The 14,431-nt window shown below is 46.6% G+C and overlaps 1 protein-coding gene across 12 annotated transcripts in view; it reads right to left on the minus strand.

Annotated features, from left to right (window-relative positions):
- Positions 1-8,884, minus strand: part of TSC1 (TSC complex subunit 1) — a 48,982-nt gene extending 40,098 nt beyond the window's left edge. For 3 of the 12 annotated variants that reach the window (XM_026514247.4, XM_048223106.2, XM_026514248.4), the window contains exon 1: positions 8,617-8,883. The gene's annotated coding sequence lies outside the window, so the exon portion shown is untranslated. Of the gene's footprint in view, positions 1-8,616 lie in introns of all 12 variants that reach the window. The other 9 variants (XM_048223105.2, XM_048223099.2, XM_048223102.2 and 6 more) reach the window with 4 other exon arrangements.
- Positions 8,885-14,431: the final 5,547 nt, after the last annotated feature.

Raw genomic sequence — 14,431 nt, forward strand, 5'->3', positions numbered from 1 at the left:
CAGGCGTCTAACGTCTGACCTTGTTACTTCAACTGGAAAGTGAGAATAGCGGCCTCTACCTCAAGACGGCTGTGTGGGGTTACACGAGACGATGCATCCTGGAGCCCTGACACAGCAAGGGGCACAGGGTCATCACTCAAGCAGCCCTGAAACGCACGCCCCGACAGCAGGAATGGTCCCGGGTGCAAAGCACTTAGTGGGCCTACATCTGGTCGCCCCCCATGCTCCTCTCCCTCCCTCCAGCCCTGCCCCTCCAGCCTCTCCACTCCCAAGCTAGGCATTCACCCCTAAAATCTCAGCTTAAACATCTGCCCCATCACGCCTGGGTGGCTCAGCTGGCTGAGCATCCAACTCTTGGTTTCAGCTCAGGTCGTGATCTCAAGGTCATGAGATCGAGCCCCACATCAGGCTCCAGACTCAGCAGAGAGTCTGCTTGAGATTCTCTCTCCCTCTGCTCCTCCTCCCACCTGCGCACGGGCGGGCACGCGCACTCACTCACTCTCTCTCTCCTTCTCTCTCTCTCAAATAAATAAATCTTAAAAAAAAATTTTACCCCATCAGAGAAGCCTTCACTTCCCTCCACTCCCGTGCCCCAGACTAGGTCAGGTCCCCTGTTATATTTGCTTAGCAGCCTATATTTCTTTGTGTCACTTACCGCAACCCAATTAAATAAGCGTAATTAGTTACTGAACACGTCTCCGTCACTAGAACAGAAGCTCAGTCGGTACCATAGCTCTAGCAGCAACCACGGTGTCTGGTACTTGCTGACTGCATGGAAGCCGTTACAATAGTTCTTAAATAAATGTATGAAGCTGAATCCTGCCTTCAAAACAGCATGACCTTAATCTGATCCTTCCACAGGACAAGTGTAAAATATTTGTGGACAGCTATCATTGCTCTACCTTCTTCGCCTCTTTACCATACTTTCCGTCTGAGTGACCTCATACTAAATAACCATGTTAAATATGAGTCTCTACAAATACATTCCAATTTGCCTTTAAAATGTGAGCCGTCAAACTATATTTAGGTATCATCCGGTCACGAGACGGTAAGTTCCTCGAGGACAGGGACCATCTGTTTGATCCCCCAGTGGACACCCCAGGCCTACTGCAGCGTCTGGCACTCAAGAGGCAGATACGCTCTGTGCAGGCCAGCAAAGGTTTCACCAACGTCCCTGGTCGCCATTCCAGGATGGGATGTAGAGTATGGAAGCTGAGACTCACGCACTGTGTCGGTCTAGTGAGTGAACACGGGAAAGCTTGCCAACAACCCTTCACCATACTCTGATGCTCAAAGTCGAACTTGTGGACGGAGCAACTCCCTAGCAATTAAAATCTCTTGCCCCAGACGACCGGGGAATTATATCTCCTTGTGGAACACATTCTAGGCATTAAACCCCAACGGTCCTCGGCGGCATACTGCAACCGTGCGTCCACTGCTAGGAGGCGGGCTGGCCTCTCAGAAAGGCCAGCCAAATCAGTCAGACGGGGAGTGCCTGCCTGGCCACAGTCAATCAAGAAAAGAACTGGAATTAAAACACAGACGCCTCTAATACTCAGAACCTTAACAAAAGCTGTCAGTCCAGTGAGTCATATAGACTTCCTCTTAAAATTAATCCTAGTTGAATCTTTTACCTGAAAAGGAATACCCAAGGCAAGGGTCAAGTTGGAATATATACCAGATGAGCTCTTGTAGCCACCCAGCCAAGATCACTATCCTAGACAAAGGCACTGGCACAGGAAAGCAAAATGTTTTTTTGTCCAATGCTCAACATTAAGACTTAAATTCTTTATCGCTAGGCCCAAAAATGGTTAATGGTAATAAACTGTCATCAATCTAATGCTGGCTTGTCAAAGGCTACTTGACGTTATTTATATTTTTAATTGTTCATTTACTCATTCATTTCTATTTAAATCCTGCCCTATGGAGTACTACTAGGTAAACCCTTCCGGTCAGTCAAGTGAGATATGACCTGTGAACTTCTGATAGGAAGTGAGGAATGAAGAAGACCCCCTTCAAAGATGTGTGCCCCAAAGGGGTGTGGATGGATGCACTTGTCAGGGCATAACAGCGTCAATCCACATTCTTATCTTCAAGAGCCAAATTAAAGAAGAAACATGTCCCCAGATCTAGATTTTTCCTCTTTCATATCTGACCCAAAAGCTGTGTTCTCATCTAAAAGCAACATTGTGATGGCATTTCCTATGAGCAGTCTTTTTGAAAAAAATAAATAAATAAAGGTAAGTCTGAGGAAGAAGAGGGCTCTGCGCTGTTATTATTTTGAGATTAAAGAGAAAGAGCACAGGTCAATTTCACCTTAATTTCATTCTTAAGGTGTTTGCAGATAGATAGATGGCTTATATACCTAGGACTACACATGAACTCTAGCTTAACAGCCACGGACAGCTGTCATTGGCAGGACCCATACACATGTTTTCACATCTCTCTGCCCTAGGCAGGATGCATTACAAGCCGTGAGACGGCTAACAGCTATCGACCCCTTTATGAAATGCTAGCGGCAGGCACCGAAAATGCCTTTAGAAAGTATTTTATCTGAAAATATCCGCTGAACATTCAGACTTTTGGAAGGCCAGTACTGTGTGTGGCCTTCTATCCTAGGACTCCTCGGAACTGCAAACCACATCACCCGAGACGATTTCACGCACACCTGTCTGTGATGTATACATGCAGGCAGATGCCCTTCGCTGTAACCGGCTGACCATACTCAGGTTTTTCATCTACGAATTCAAAGACAATTCAGAAGCGCCTGGGTGGCTCAGTTGGTTGGGCGTCTGCCTTCGGCTCAGGTCATGGTCTTGGGGTCCTAGGATTGGGACCCGCATCGGGTTCCCTGCTCAGTAGTCTGCTTCTTGCTCTCCCTCTGCTCCTCCCCCCTGCTAGGGCGCGGGCGCGTGCTCTCTCTCTCAAATAAATAAATAAATAATCTTTAAAAATAAAGAAAGAAAGAACAAAAATTAAAAGACAATTCAGATACGGGTTTAGTCACAGTCGGACTGTTTCAGGATCAAGTACAGTACAGGTAGAACAGAACCGTTACACCATTACGTTAACAACAAAGATAAGAGTAATAATCAAACACTAGGACACTATTGTGTTCAACTCTGGCTCAGTAACGGTCTCAGATGATTTCTTAGAACAATATTCTTTCAAGTGAACAAAGCTACCTTCAGCACAAACACATCCGAAAAGGACAAGATACTAGCGCCGATTCCCTCTTCCCACGGACACACAGAAGGAAGAAGGGGGTAGGAGACACTACTTTGTATGTCAGAGCGAAGCAGCTGATGGCAAAACCTGCCAAAATGTGTAGTCGTGGGTGACTTCCACGGTCTCGCAGCTGCAGGCCCTCTCAAGGTCACATGAACTGGGGCAGCGGAGCTCCAGATTCGCCATTCAGAATTTTGGCCATTAGGGACCTTGAAGGACAACTTGCCGAAGCTTATACCAGATTTCAAAGGTGAATCTTGTCATACGTGCCTGTAGGGACAGAGCTCGATTTCAGTAAGATTTCTCTCTTCTATAAATACTGTTTCTTTTAGCCTGAACAAAATTATTTACCAAGAAAATACTGGTCAGACAGATACCATGTATGTTTCAAAGAAACTCTACAGAGCTTCCCCTAAAAGAAATCTGAGCAAACTGTTAAGATTTAAGTTTCAAGTTCACAGAACTAAAACAGAAATACCCCAGGGAATAAAGGCACAGGGTTTGACTGACAGTCTAGGACAGTGGTTCTAAGATGTGATCCTCACACAGCAGCATCACCTGGGCATTTGCTAGAAATGCAGACTCTCGGGCCTGGCACCACACCTCTGAATCAGAAACTCCGGGGGTGGGGTCTTCTCAGTCACTCTGATGCCCACTAAACGTTGAGAACCACTGGTCCAGGAAGAAGAAGGATGATGCCAAGAAACATTAAAAACATATATTTAATACATAATTTTATAAATACTTTGAGTTTCAAAGGGAAAACAATACGTAGTGCATAAACCCTGGAAAAAAGCCCAATGGAATTCTGCCAGGTGCTAAAGGTACCAGCACAGACCGAATGCCAGGCCTGACAAGCATTTAGCAAGTTCCATACCTGAGATCTCCACTTCTGATTTTTTAAAATGTGGCATTTAAGGTTGAATTCCCACGGAAGTGTAAAGAATCTTTCAATGTAAAAATTTAACAAGATGATTTGTAACACAAACAGCACACAGGTCCATCTTTAAAAGGCTTGGGCCTTTCCTACCTACCAGTTTAAAAAAAAATGTTTTAATAAAGCCCAAGTCCATTTTTAAGAGGAGTAATCTATCTAGAATAATCAGTTGGGCTGCAAGATGGGTCCCTAAAGTTCCTGAATGAATCTGTATGAACTGTTTGGTAGTGATGGGACAGGAAGGGATATTTGGTCCAAAGCTTCCCACAGATTTTCAGAGGGGAACTGAGGCCCCCCAAAAGTTAAGAACCACTGACCTATGAATCAGTTTATGAGATTAGCAGTTCATGTCGTTTATCAAAGTGAAAGATGAAATATTTGGGCTCTGAAGTCAACTAACAGGGTTCAAATCCCAGCTCAGAAGCTGAGTAAGTGACCTTAGGCCTGTTTCCTCATCTCCCTATCCTGTCTCCTAAGGCTGTGGGAAGAGTCCACAGGGATCATGCAAGTCAAATACTTAGCACAGTACTAGGCACATAAGTACTCACCAAATATAAACTTGACTCTAACAGTATTGCTACTAAACAAAATGTATTGCTGGGTCCGTAAGGCTTAGCGGTCTCTCCATGTAACAACTTGTATGTGAAACATTGATAAAACCATTCCATAACTAAAAATGGATACACTTCCAGTTTGCTACTGTGCTCTGTGAACCATTCAAAGTAGCACAGGTCTTACCAAATGCACGCAGACGTTAAGGTCACTACATCTGTTCTTCCTTATCACTCCCTACTGGGCCTTCCATCACCGACAGAAAGACAAAATTGTCCCTTGTTACTCAAATACTTCATGCTCTCTTTACTTTAGAAAGTGACCTGTGAGTTCTAGGCCAGTAACTACCACGCCTTGTTCTGTATCAAAGCTAGGTTTTTAAGGCACTTTACTGGTTAGATGACAATCTGAATTCATTCATCTGTTACCTTTTGCTACTTCCCTGGACAGAACAAAAGTTAGCACTGCACAAGGGACAAGAAGAAGCTAGCAAGGTCCTAACATCATATATCTTTTTTTATATTAAAAAAAGGTATTCATCCTTTGGGGGGGGGCTCTTTTTTAATTTATTCACCCCCTCAAAAAAATAGACATTAGATATTAAATGACTAATTTCTTGTAACTATAGGCTTTAAAAGTAAATCAGAAAAAGAATAATCTCAAATTGCTGATGGTAGACCTTTCAGACCAATTTAAATGACAAAAAATGAGTATTGTCATGCAAACCAAATTATACTAAGCACTGAAGGAAGAAACTCAAGTGTGAATGTATGCTAATTATACACACATTTTTTAAAGCAAAAAGCTACAGGTTTGAATGTTACTGAGTACATTTTGCTTTCATGCCTAATTTCAGCTACTTACCTGACAAACAAAGCTAATATAAATAAAACTAATCTTTCAAAGAGAGACTTATAATATAATGAACTTATAGGGAACTACCTTTTTAAAAAGCATGTGATATAAAGGAAAGGACAAACAAGTCATCACTCGATGGGTAAGGCTAAGAAGCACCCATTTGCTTAGTTATTATAAAGCCATTAACACTTGGATTCAATCAATTTAGTCAGAATGTTTAGCTGAAGCCCCAGGAGGACTTGAAATCCCAGAAATGTATCAGAAATCCTCTAATTCACAATCCAACTCTCTTATTTCACAGATGAAGAAACCGAAGCTCAGTTTCAGAACTTCAATGGCTTGTTAAAAGTTGAAAGCTATCCGATTTTTAGGAAAGCTTAAAATGGTTGATGTGTTGTTGTCTTTGGCTCATTTGCACCCAAGGGTATACAATTAATTCCAGGAAAAGCTAATTTTAGTCCACTATGGCTCTGGAATCCGAAAAAGAACATCCCTGTACCCTAACAACTGGTACAAGAAGACACAGCTACAAGATCAAGTCAGCTGTAATTCAGAGCCCAAAATTCACCCACCACTACCCACACCAGAGGTTAGAAACTATTTTAGGAAATGCCTCCGCAATAAATTATACATTAAAGGAAAAATAGCCAAATTGATACTTGAAGCCTCCGGTCTTCAATTTCTGGTGTACATCCGAATCACCTATGACTTACTCCAAAATATATATCCAGAGTATCCCTGAAGACCAAATATGTAGGTCCCCCTACTGTGAGGCTGGACATCTGTGCATGGAGGTTCTGATGAACAATACTGCTTGAGATCTCTTGTTCCCGGCAATTTCATTATTCTGTAAACACTCCATAGACAGGTATATATTTGATTTGTCCTAGTAAGACTCTTCAGTTTCAGCTCACAACTGAAACCAAGCATGCACAAAAGGCATCGGATTACACCACAACAGTAGCAGTGTGGGATGTCTTTGCTCTTAGCCCAGCGAGGGAGAGTACAACTGAGTCACAGGATCTGAGACACTCCAACTTAACCGAGATAAGTAAGAAGGCTGGTAGCCGCCTAAGAATCTGTCTAACTAGGAATTTAGAAACATACCAAGTCTTTATGACACCAGGAAATGCATGAAGTGAAGAAAGCTTACATCATCTACCCTTCCACGCACGTGATGTAAGTGTTTTGGATAAGATATTAACTTTAGTAAGGGGATATTTTCATTTTACATCTTCTATAAATACCCCTTAAGTTTACACCAGGTGGTTAGAGGAAGATTCTGCGGCTCCCCAGGGCAACAGCAAAGAATGTTTCAGTGTTTCTGAGGAGCCTCATTTGCCTGATGCATGACTGTTACGGGTGCATTTCCCTGCACAACCCTCAATCAGCTTTCACATTTGCATATTCCAGGTTTACTCAGGAATGTTCAACTTAAGAATCACAGGTGGTTGCTCAGTAAATCAAGGGCTCCCAGAAGATTCGGTTTTATAATGCTTCTTGAAATTTACAGCTCCACTTTGCCAGCATGTTTGAATTCAGATGACTCCAAGTTGATCCCAAAATTACAAATCAAAGTATCTCAGAAGAGTATTATTCTATTTTAGTACTTTTACAGCTTACTCTATGTAAAGTGAAGTGCTATTTCTATGCTTTCTATAAAAAAACCAGCAAGGATTTTAGTAGGCCTTCTTTCTGCAGTAAACGCATCAGTTTTATAAAAACACCAAATACTTGCCAGCCTAATTTAGACTAACATATTTACGAGCACAGCACTACCATGCCAAACAAGGCTGAAGTGTATATGCACTTACAGCTATGCACCTATACAGCTAAGGTATACCCCTCTTCAAAATTAAACACACACACACAGAGGCACTTGTGCACAAACTCTGGCCAATCAATTCATTCTAATCACTTAATTAGAATGACAGGCTGGCTTTGGTCAAATAACATCTAAATAAGAGCATAAACAGATGAATGTAAGGATAAATAATGACAGGAGCACAGTCTTGGAACCCATAGCAGAGTTCTAGACCCCAATTCCAGCCCTGGCTCAGATAATCCTAGAAGTGTGACCTTGGGCAAGTAACCCTAATCTCTCTGGGCCTCAGTTTCTTCACCAGGGAAATGGAGGTATTAACAGTGGCTGCCTCTTCCCTTTGTCGCAAGGACTAAAGGGGGTGATGACTGCAAAGCACTTCCATAGTGAGTACTCCATAAACTGAGCTGTTGTTATTAGGGGGACCGCGCCCCCTCCCAAGCTCCCCTACCCCCAAATCCAAAACACACGAAGCAAAACTCTTTAACAGGAAACACAAAGAGCTTTAATTCTAAAAGGTCTCTCAGACTGCGGGCTCTTCATCCTCCAGTTCCTCAAATGAATGAATGAGCGTCTAGGAGTGGCTCTGCAAATAGCTGTCTCTTAAGGTTCACCTCCGCTCACTTTAAGGTAACTGTCTTTCACCATCAATTAAACACCCACAAGCACACCCGGAGCGTGGCACCCTAGTCCTGCAAATTTCAGCGGAGACACCGAGTCCAGGCGAGTCCTCGATGCCCACAGGCAGCCTCCATTCATTCTCCTCCCCACCCTTGACCCCTCTCCTGAAGCCCCGGGGCCAGCCGCCCTCCCCCCACCGGCCCTTCCCCTCCGGCCGAGGATCTCTCCCCTGCCCTCCGCACCCCGCGGGAACCTGTCACCCCACCAAGTGAGGGGCTGGCGAAGGGGCCCACCTCACCCCTGCCCTCGGCACCGAGCCCCGGGGCTGCAGCCGTCCCCTCCGCCGCCGAGGAGGGGCGAAGTGCCGGTCCGGCCCGCCTCTCCTCCCCAGGGACTCGCCAGCTCTGCGGGGCCCCGCCAGAGATAGCGCGTAATAAGAGGGAGGGGAAAGCTCTCCGAACACCCCTTCCCGGGGTTCCCTCTCCAGCAAGTGAGCCCCTTGCCCCAGCCCCTCGGGGCCTCCCAGACCGGGGTCATGGTGCCAGGGCTGCCCCGAGAAGCCCCCATGAAAAGGAGGGGGAGACATCCCCATACTCACCCACCGTCTCCTCCCCCTCAGCTGTTTACCTCACAGTTCCTCCAGCCTACAGGGCGCCGCCATCTTGGACGTACAGCACCTCCCCCCGTCGTGAAATGTCCACGGCCGCTGCAGCCTCCGCCACGAAAAAGAGTGCCCAGTTGGGTCTCGCCTCCCTCTCGACCCCAGTGACAGATGACCGCGGCCGGCAGCCCCGTTGGACGGAAGAGGCTCTCCTGCTCATTACTGATGATGCGAGCCAGTCGAGACAGGACCCAAGAGAGTTTGGAAGGTAGGGGGGCGGGGACGGGCGGAAGGATCCCGAAAGGAGGCCGCTGAGAGATCTTGTGACTCCGAAGGAGGCGAAAAGAAGGGCCGGCGGGGCGGGAGGAGCCACGCGAGGGAGCGAGGGGCGGGGCTGAGGTCACGTGCCCGGTCCGGCGGGAGGGGCCGTGCGAGAGGCGTAAACAAGGTGGCCCGGCTGGGTGTGGTTGGGGTGCCTCCTGCCTTCCCTCGTGCCGTTCCGGCTCTTGCAGACCCAGTGACCCCCTAGGATCTCTCTTTGCCCCGCCACAGAGCTGCGATCATGTTTCCCAAAGAGCCACGGGGGCCCGCGTGGGTGAAGGGTCCGCCTTGGAGGAGTGGCAGCTCGCCCAGGCAAGGAGGGAAAAGCTGCACCAGGGCAGCCTTCTTTCCTTTGCAGAATATTTGCAAAAGCCCACCTTGCTGACACTACGAACATGGTCACGACAGCTATGAGAAACCACCCTAATCAGACCAGACAGCTTTAAAAGAAGCAGCCTTAATTCTGTTCCTTCTGCTTTTAGCTATGTGAACCTAACAAGTCTTGAAGTCCTCTAAGCCTCCGTTTCTTCCTCTGTGAAATGGGCATAATAGCCTTCCTGAAGTGAGAATTCAAGTCCCCTGCATAGTAAATGCTCAACAGGTGATGTTCTTCATCAAAGGCGGGTGCAGTAAGGACTATGGTACAAAGAGAGTGAGAGAGCAGAGAGTGAGATGAGTCTAAGGGTGGATTTTGAAAGGTTTTTTTGAAGGCAGTTTTTTTGAAAAACTGCTTAGATTTTCAAGGAAAGATAGGTTTTATGAAATAGAAATGGAGAGGTTGGAAGGAAAAGGACATTTCAGGCCAAAAGCACCAAGGAAGCAAGATCCTGGAGGCAGTAAATGCTGGGTGACTTAGGGAAAATAACAAGTTTTGTCATGGGAACCAATTGGGTCACAATGCAAGTCAGCCTATGATTTAAGGGGCCAGGTGTGTGAGTGGCCAGCACGTGGGTGCTGTCAGAATTCCAAGGGGCCCAGCGTGGTCCCGAGTAGGGCTGCTGCTAGCTTATATGGTGCCTTTGTAAGAATTAGAAAGAGACACCCCTTCTGGGCCCACAGCCCATGTGAGCAGAGCCCAGGGTGTATTTCAGCCCCTACCCTCCTACCCCCAACCCTCCTGGGGGCCCTTGAGCAGTGCACAACCTTTATAACCATGCCGGCTCATGGAGGAGGTGGGCATTGAGCTGGGGATTCAACCAGTCTAACACGGGGAAGGAGGCAGTGGGGGGAAGCCAAGAATTCTTGATTCAAATGGATCAGAATTTGAATGCAGGCTTCTGCCATTTTACCAACTGAGTTAGTGTTAGTTTCCTCATCCACAACATGGGGAATAATAATGCCTATGTAATGGGGATTTGAGGTTGAATCAGTGAAACATTAAGACATAACTAGGGTAAAGCCTACTTCAATAAATGTCACTTTTGTTACTGTGTTAATTGTGCTCTTGGGCAGCCTCCATCACTCCCAGGAGCTGGTCCACCAAATGCTAAATTCTGTGTAGCTACCCAAACATGGTCAGCTCGGGGGCCAGAGATGAAAAGGTTGGAGGAGAATGGGAAGGATCTGACTTCTTCCAGTTCCGCCAGTCCACAATCCATTTCACAGGAATGGACTACTGCCTTTGCATTCATACCAGGGCAGGGACCCAAGTGCATTCGCAGATTTCTGAGTCCGGTGATTGGAGTGCTCAGGGTAAGGGGTGGAGTCGGGGGCCAGGCACTGCTCCAGAGCTCTGACCCAGGAACTTCCCTCCCTACCCCCAATTTCTCTTGGCTCTCTGACCTCATCCAGCTGGAATGTTCTCCTCCGTGGAAGGGAGCAATGATCCATGGAGCTCATCAACTGCTGGCCCTCAAGGGGGCCATAACCACATTGTTACTGTTTATACAGTGTCTGGAAGAAGAATGGTAATTGTTCTCTCGATATGGACCACCAGGGGCTTAAGAGAAGAGGCCAGAAAGAACAGGCAGAGGCAGCCGGGCCACCATCCTTGCCACTCTCAATTCAGGCTGCCCAGATATTTCCTCCTTCTCTGGCATTAAGTGTTGTAATTTGCCTAATAGATGTTAAGGAGACCACTACTTTCCAGACACCACCCTGGAGCCTGCTTGTGGCAAGAGCTCCCCATCTGGGCTTTCTCCGATAGTCATGGTCCACCTGTCTGAACGTGACAAGAAACAAAGGAGCCTGTGTTGGCAGGTGGTGCTGACTTAATGTATGCATTTGTCTGTGCAGCGTCTCCCCCTCCCCTTCCTGGGGCAACAACAGTACCACGCTCAAGCCACAGGCACTGGGCCCAGCCTAGCCAATCCCAGATTCCCATCATCTAGCCAAAGTCATAGGCCATCGGACATGTGACTTGGGCTGGACCAATCAGGGTGCTTCCCTGGGTCTATATATGGATGCTGAAAGAGAGATTGTGTCTTTACCCTGGGGTCACTAAACTGGGATGAAGGAGCTGTGACCCTCCACCCTCCCATCTCCTACATCAACTCTGAGAGAAGTCCAGCCAAAAGATAGAAAAGACCTACCAGACACAGAGAGGGAGATGGAAAAAGAAATATAATTTGTTATCTCCCAGATTTTCAGAGTCCCTGCAGCCAGATTCGTGCTGGCTTCCCAAGTTCCATGAAGCAACAACTATTTTTACCGATGCTAGATTTGGTTATAGGTCTCTCTCTTTTGCAAACAAAAGGCCTTCCAGATGCAATGAGGTCTGAAGGCCTTTGGAAGGACACCACTAGTTCAAAATACTTCTCCCTCATCCGTTCGCGGGGTCCTCTTGCTTCGGCTTTCAGCTTTCCGTATCGCAGTCTCATGCCAGTGACCTCCCGCCAGCGGCCACGCATCTCCTGCAGGGCCAAGCCCATGTTTCTGGCAGGAGCCTCCACAGCCCTGGAGCCCGCTCTCACCAGCGGCCCCTCGCTGTCTAGCACTATGTCCAAAAGACAAAGATGATATATGTCTACACTACATACGTATACGACTATATACATATATATGCATGTACTTTTAACTTATGTAAATGGCTTATGTCTCAGATGGAATCTGTTTCTTACGTTTTTCCCCACTCACCATTATTTTGAAGCTCCGTGCACGTTGCTTTGTATTCCTCTAGCCAGTAGCTTCTAACTGCTTACAATTATTCAATGATGCAGACCTAGCCTGATTCTCCCAGGGAATGACACCCACAGTGCCACCAGAAACAACACTGTGAGAAACACCACTGTCCTGTTCCCTTATGGATACGGCTGAGAATTTCTTTGGGTTGCATATCTGGGAGTAAAACTGGTGGACTTTCTTTTTGGGGGGTTGTTTTTAGAGAAATTGTTTTAGCTTTATTGGGATATAATCGATATACAAAAAATTGCACACATGTAATTGTCCATATCTGGATGGCTGTGAATATATGCATACCACCCGTGATGCCATTGCCACAACCAAGATACTAAACATACCCATCATCTCCAAAAATTTTGCAGACTTACCACCGCATTGTTCCCCAGAAGGGCTGCCCGAGTCCACTCCCCACGAGAAGTCCACAAAAGTGCCCACATCCCTGCCAATACTTGGCATTGACTAGCTCTTTCATTTTTTTTTTCAGCATAATAGGGCTATAGTGACATGTTCTTGTTTGAATTTACCTCTATTAGTGAGATAGAGCGTTCCTTCACATTCTTGTTGATTTTGTGGGTTTCTTCCTCCATAAATTGCGGACTCTTATCTTTAGACCATTTTCGTGGTAGGGTTACTATCTTTCCCTTGTTGATTTGTGGAAGCACCTTCTCTGCTCTAGCAACGTGCCCCTTGCCGACTACAGATATTCCCAATGTCCCACCTGCCCAAGTCTGTTACCATCCTAACAACTGTATTGTGCTTCATTGGAAAGGAGACGTTACTCCTGATGTTATCAAATTCATCTCCTTCTTTTTTTTCGGAGACTTACACGTTGGCTTTTTGAGGTTTTGTTTACGAATGCCCTTCCCAACTCTCGTCTTGGTGAGAAAGGAGAACTGGCCGCAGGTGTGCAGCGCACAAGCCAGGTTGTCCAGTGAGGCCAGAGAGCCCCAAAGAGTTGGGATCCTGGATCTACAACCCAGCCGTGTGGCCTGGACGCGTCGCTGAGCAAGTTCAGTTTCTCCACCCAGAGAATGGGGATGACGCCCATACCATAACCACCTGATTCAGAGGGTTGCTGGGACAGTGCAGCGTGAGACACAGAGCACCTGCCACTGTGTGGGCGTCAATAAACATTGTTTTTGCTCCTACTGCCATATGAGTGTCCTCAGCTGCCCTAACAAATGACCACAAGTGGGGTGGCTGAGAACAGTAGAAAGGAATTCTCTCACTGTCCTGGAAGCCAGAAGTCTGAAGTCAAGGTGTGGGCAGGGTTGGTTTGTCCTGGAGGCTCTGATGGAAACTGTGTTCCATGCCTCTCTCCTGCCTTGGGATGGTGCGGCTGACTTTGACGTTCCGGGGTTTGTAGCTGTGTCGCTCATTTCTCTGTTTCTGTCTTCATGTGACCTTCTCCCTGGTGTCTTCACATGGCCCTCTTCTCAGTGGGTGTCCGCTTCTCTTCTTATGAAGTTACCTGTCATTGGATTTAGGGCCCACATGAATCCAGCCAGTATGATTTCATCTGAACTGCAGGATACCTGTAAAGACCCTATTTCTAAATAAGGTCACATTTTGAGGTTCTGGGTAGACATGAATTTGGGGGGAGGACACTGTTCAATCCCCTGTGCCTGCTTTCAAGAAGCATAGAATCCAGCAGATGAGTTGGAAGAGGGACCAACCATACTGTGACTCAGAGTCAGGTCCAGCCCGAGATCAACCTGCAAAGTGCTACAGACAAAGAGTTCATACTCAGAGTGACGAGTGCAGCTCACTGGTGGGTGTTTTGCTTCTGGTTCAATCAGGAATTTGCTAAATGGTGATGGGGCAAAAGGGTGGTACAGGAGGAAGACCCAGCTTGAGCAAAGGCATTCCAGCAAGACCACCTAGGGCTGTTTGCTACATAAACGGTCAGATTTAAGATATGCATGAAATAGAAAATAAGGAAGTCAGCATATGGAGGGCCTCAAGCTAAAGAAGAAAACTGAATTATATCTGGAGGCAATGAAGGGCCGCTGAAGGTTTGAGAGTTGTCTGTTGAATATTGTCAAAGGTTTAATCTTGACTTAATGCCTGTTAATTTAACTGAAATTCTGGGCTGGCTGTCTCCTTGGGCAAATCCCCATCACACATCCATTCATCCCTTGCAATGCAATGTGCAGGGCCACATTCCAGAGTGTTCCATGTTAGTCTCATGGTCACCATGAGACACCCCCCACTGTGCCCCACCAAGCACAGGCATTCACAATTAGAGGTTCTATGTTAGTTGTGCCTCCTCTGAAGAACACGCAGTGATCATTTGGAAAATGATAAATGTAGATCCCTACCTCACACCCTATGCCAGAATAAACTCCTAAGGGACCGGAGCTCTAAGTGT

Source organism: Ursus arctos, unplaced genomic scaffold (genome assembly GCF_023065955.2).
Source record: "Ursus arctos isolate Adak ecotype North America unplaced genomic scaffold, UrsArc2.0 scaffold_18, whole genome shotgun sequence".
NCBI lineage: Eukaryota > Metazoa > Chordata > Mammalia > Carnivora > Ursidae > Ursus > Ursus arctos.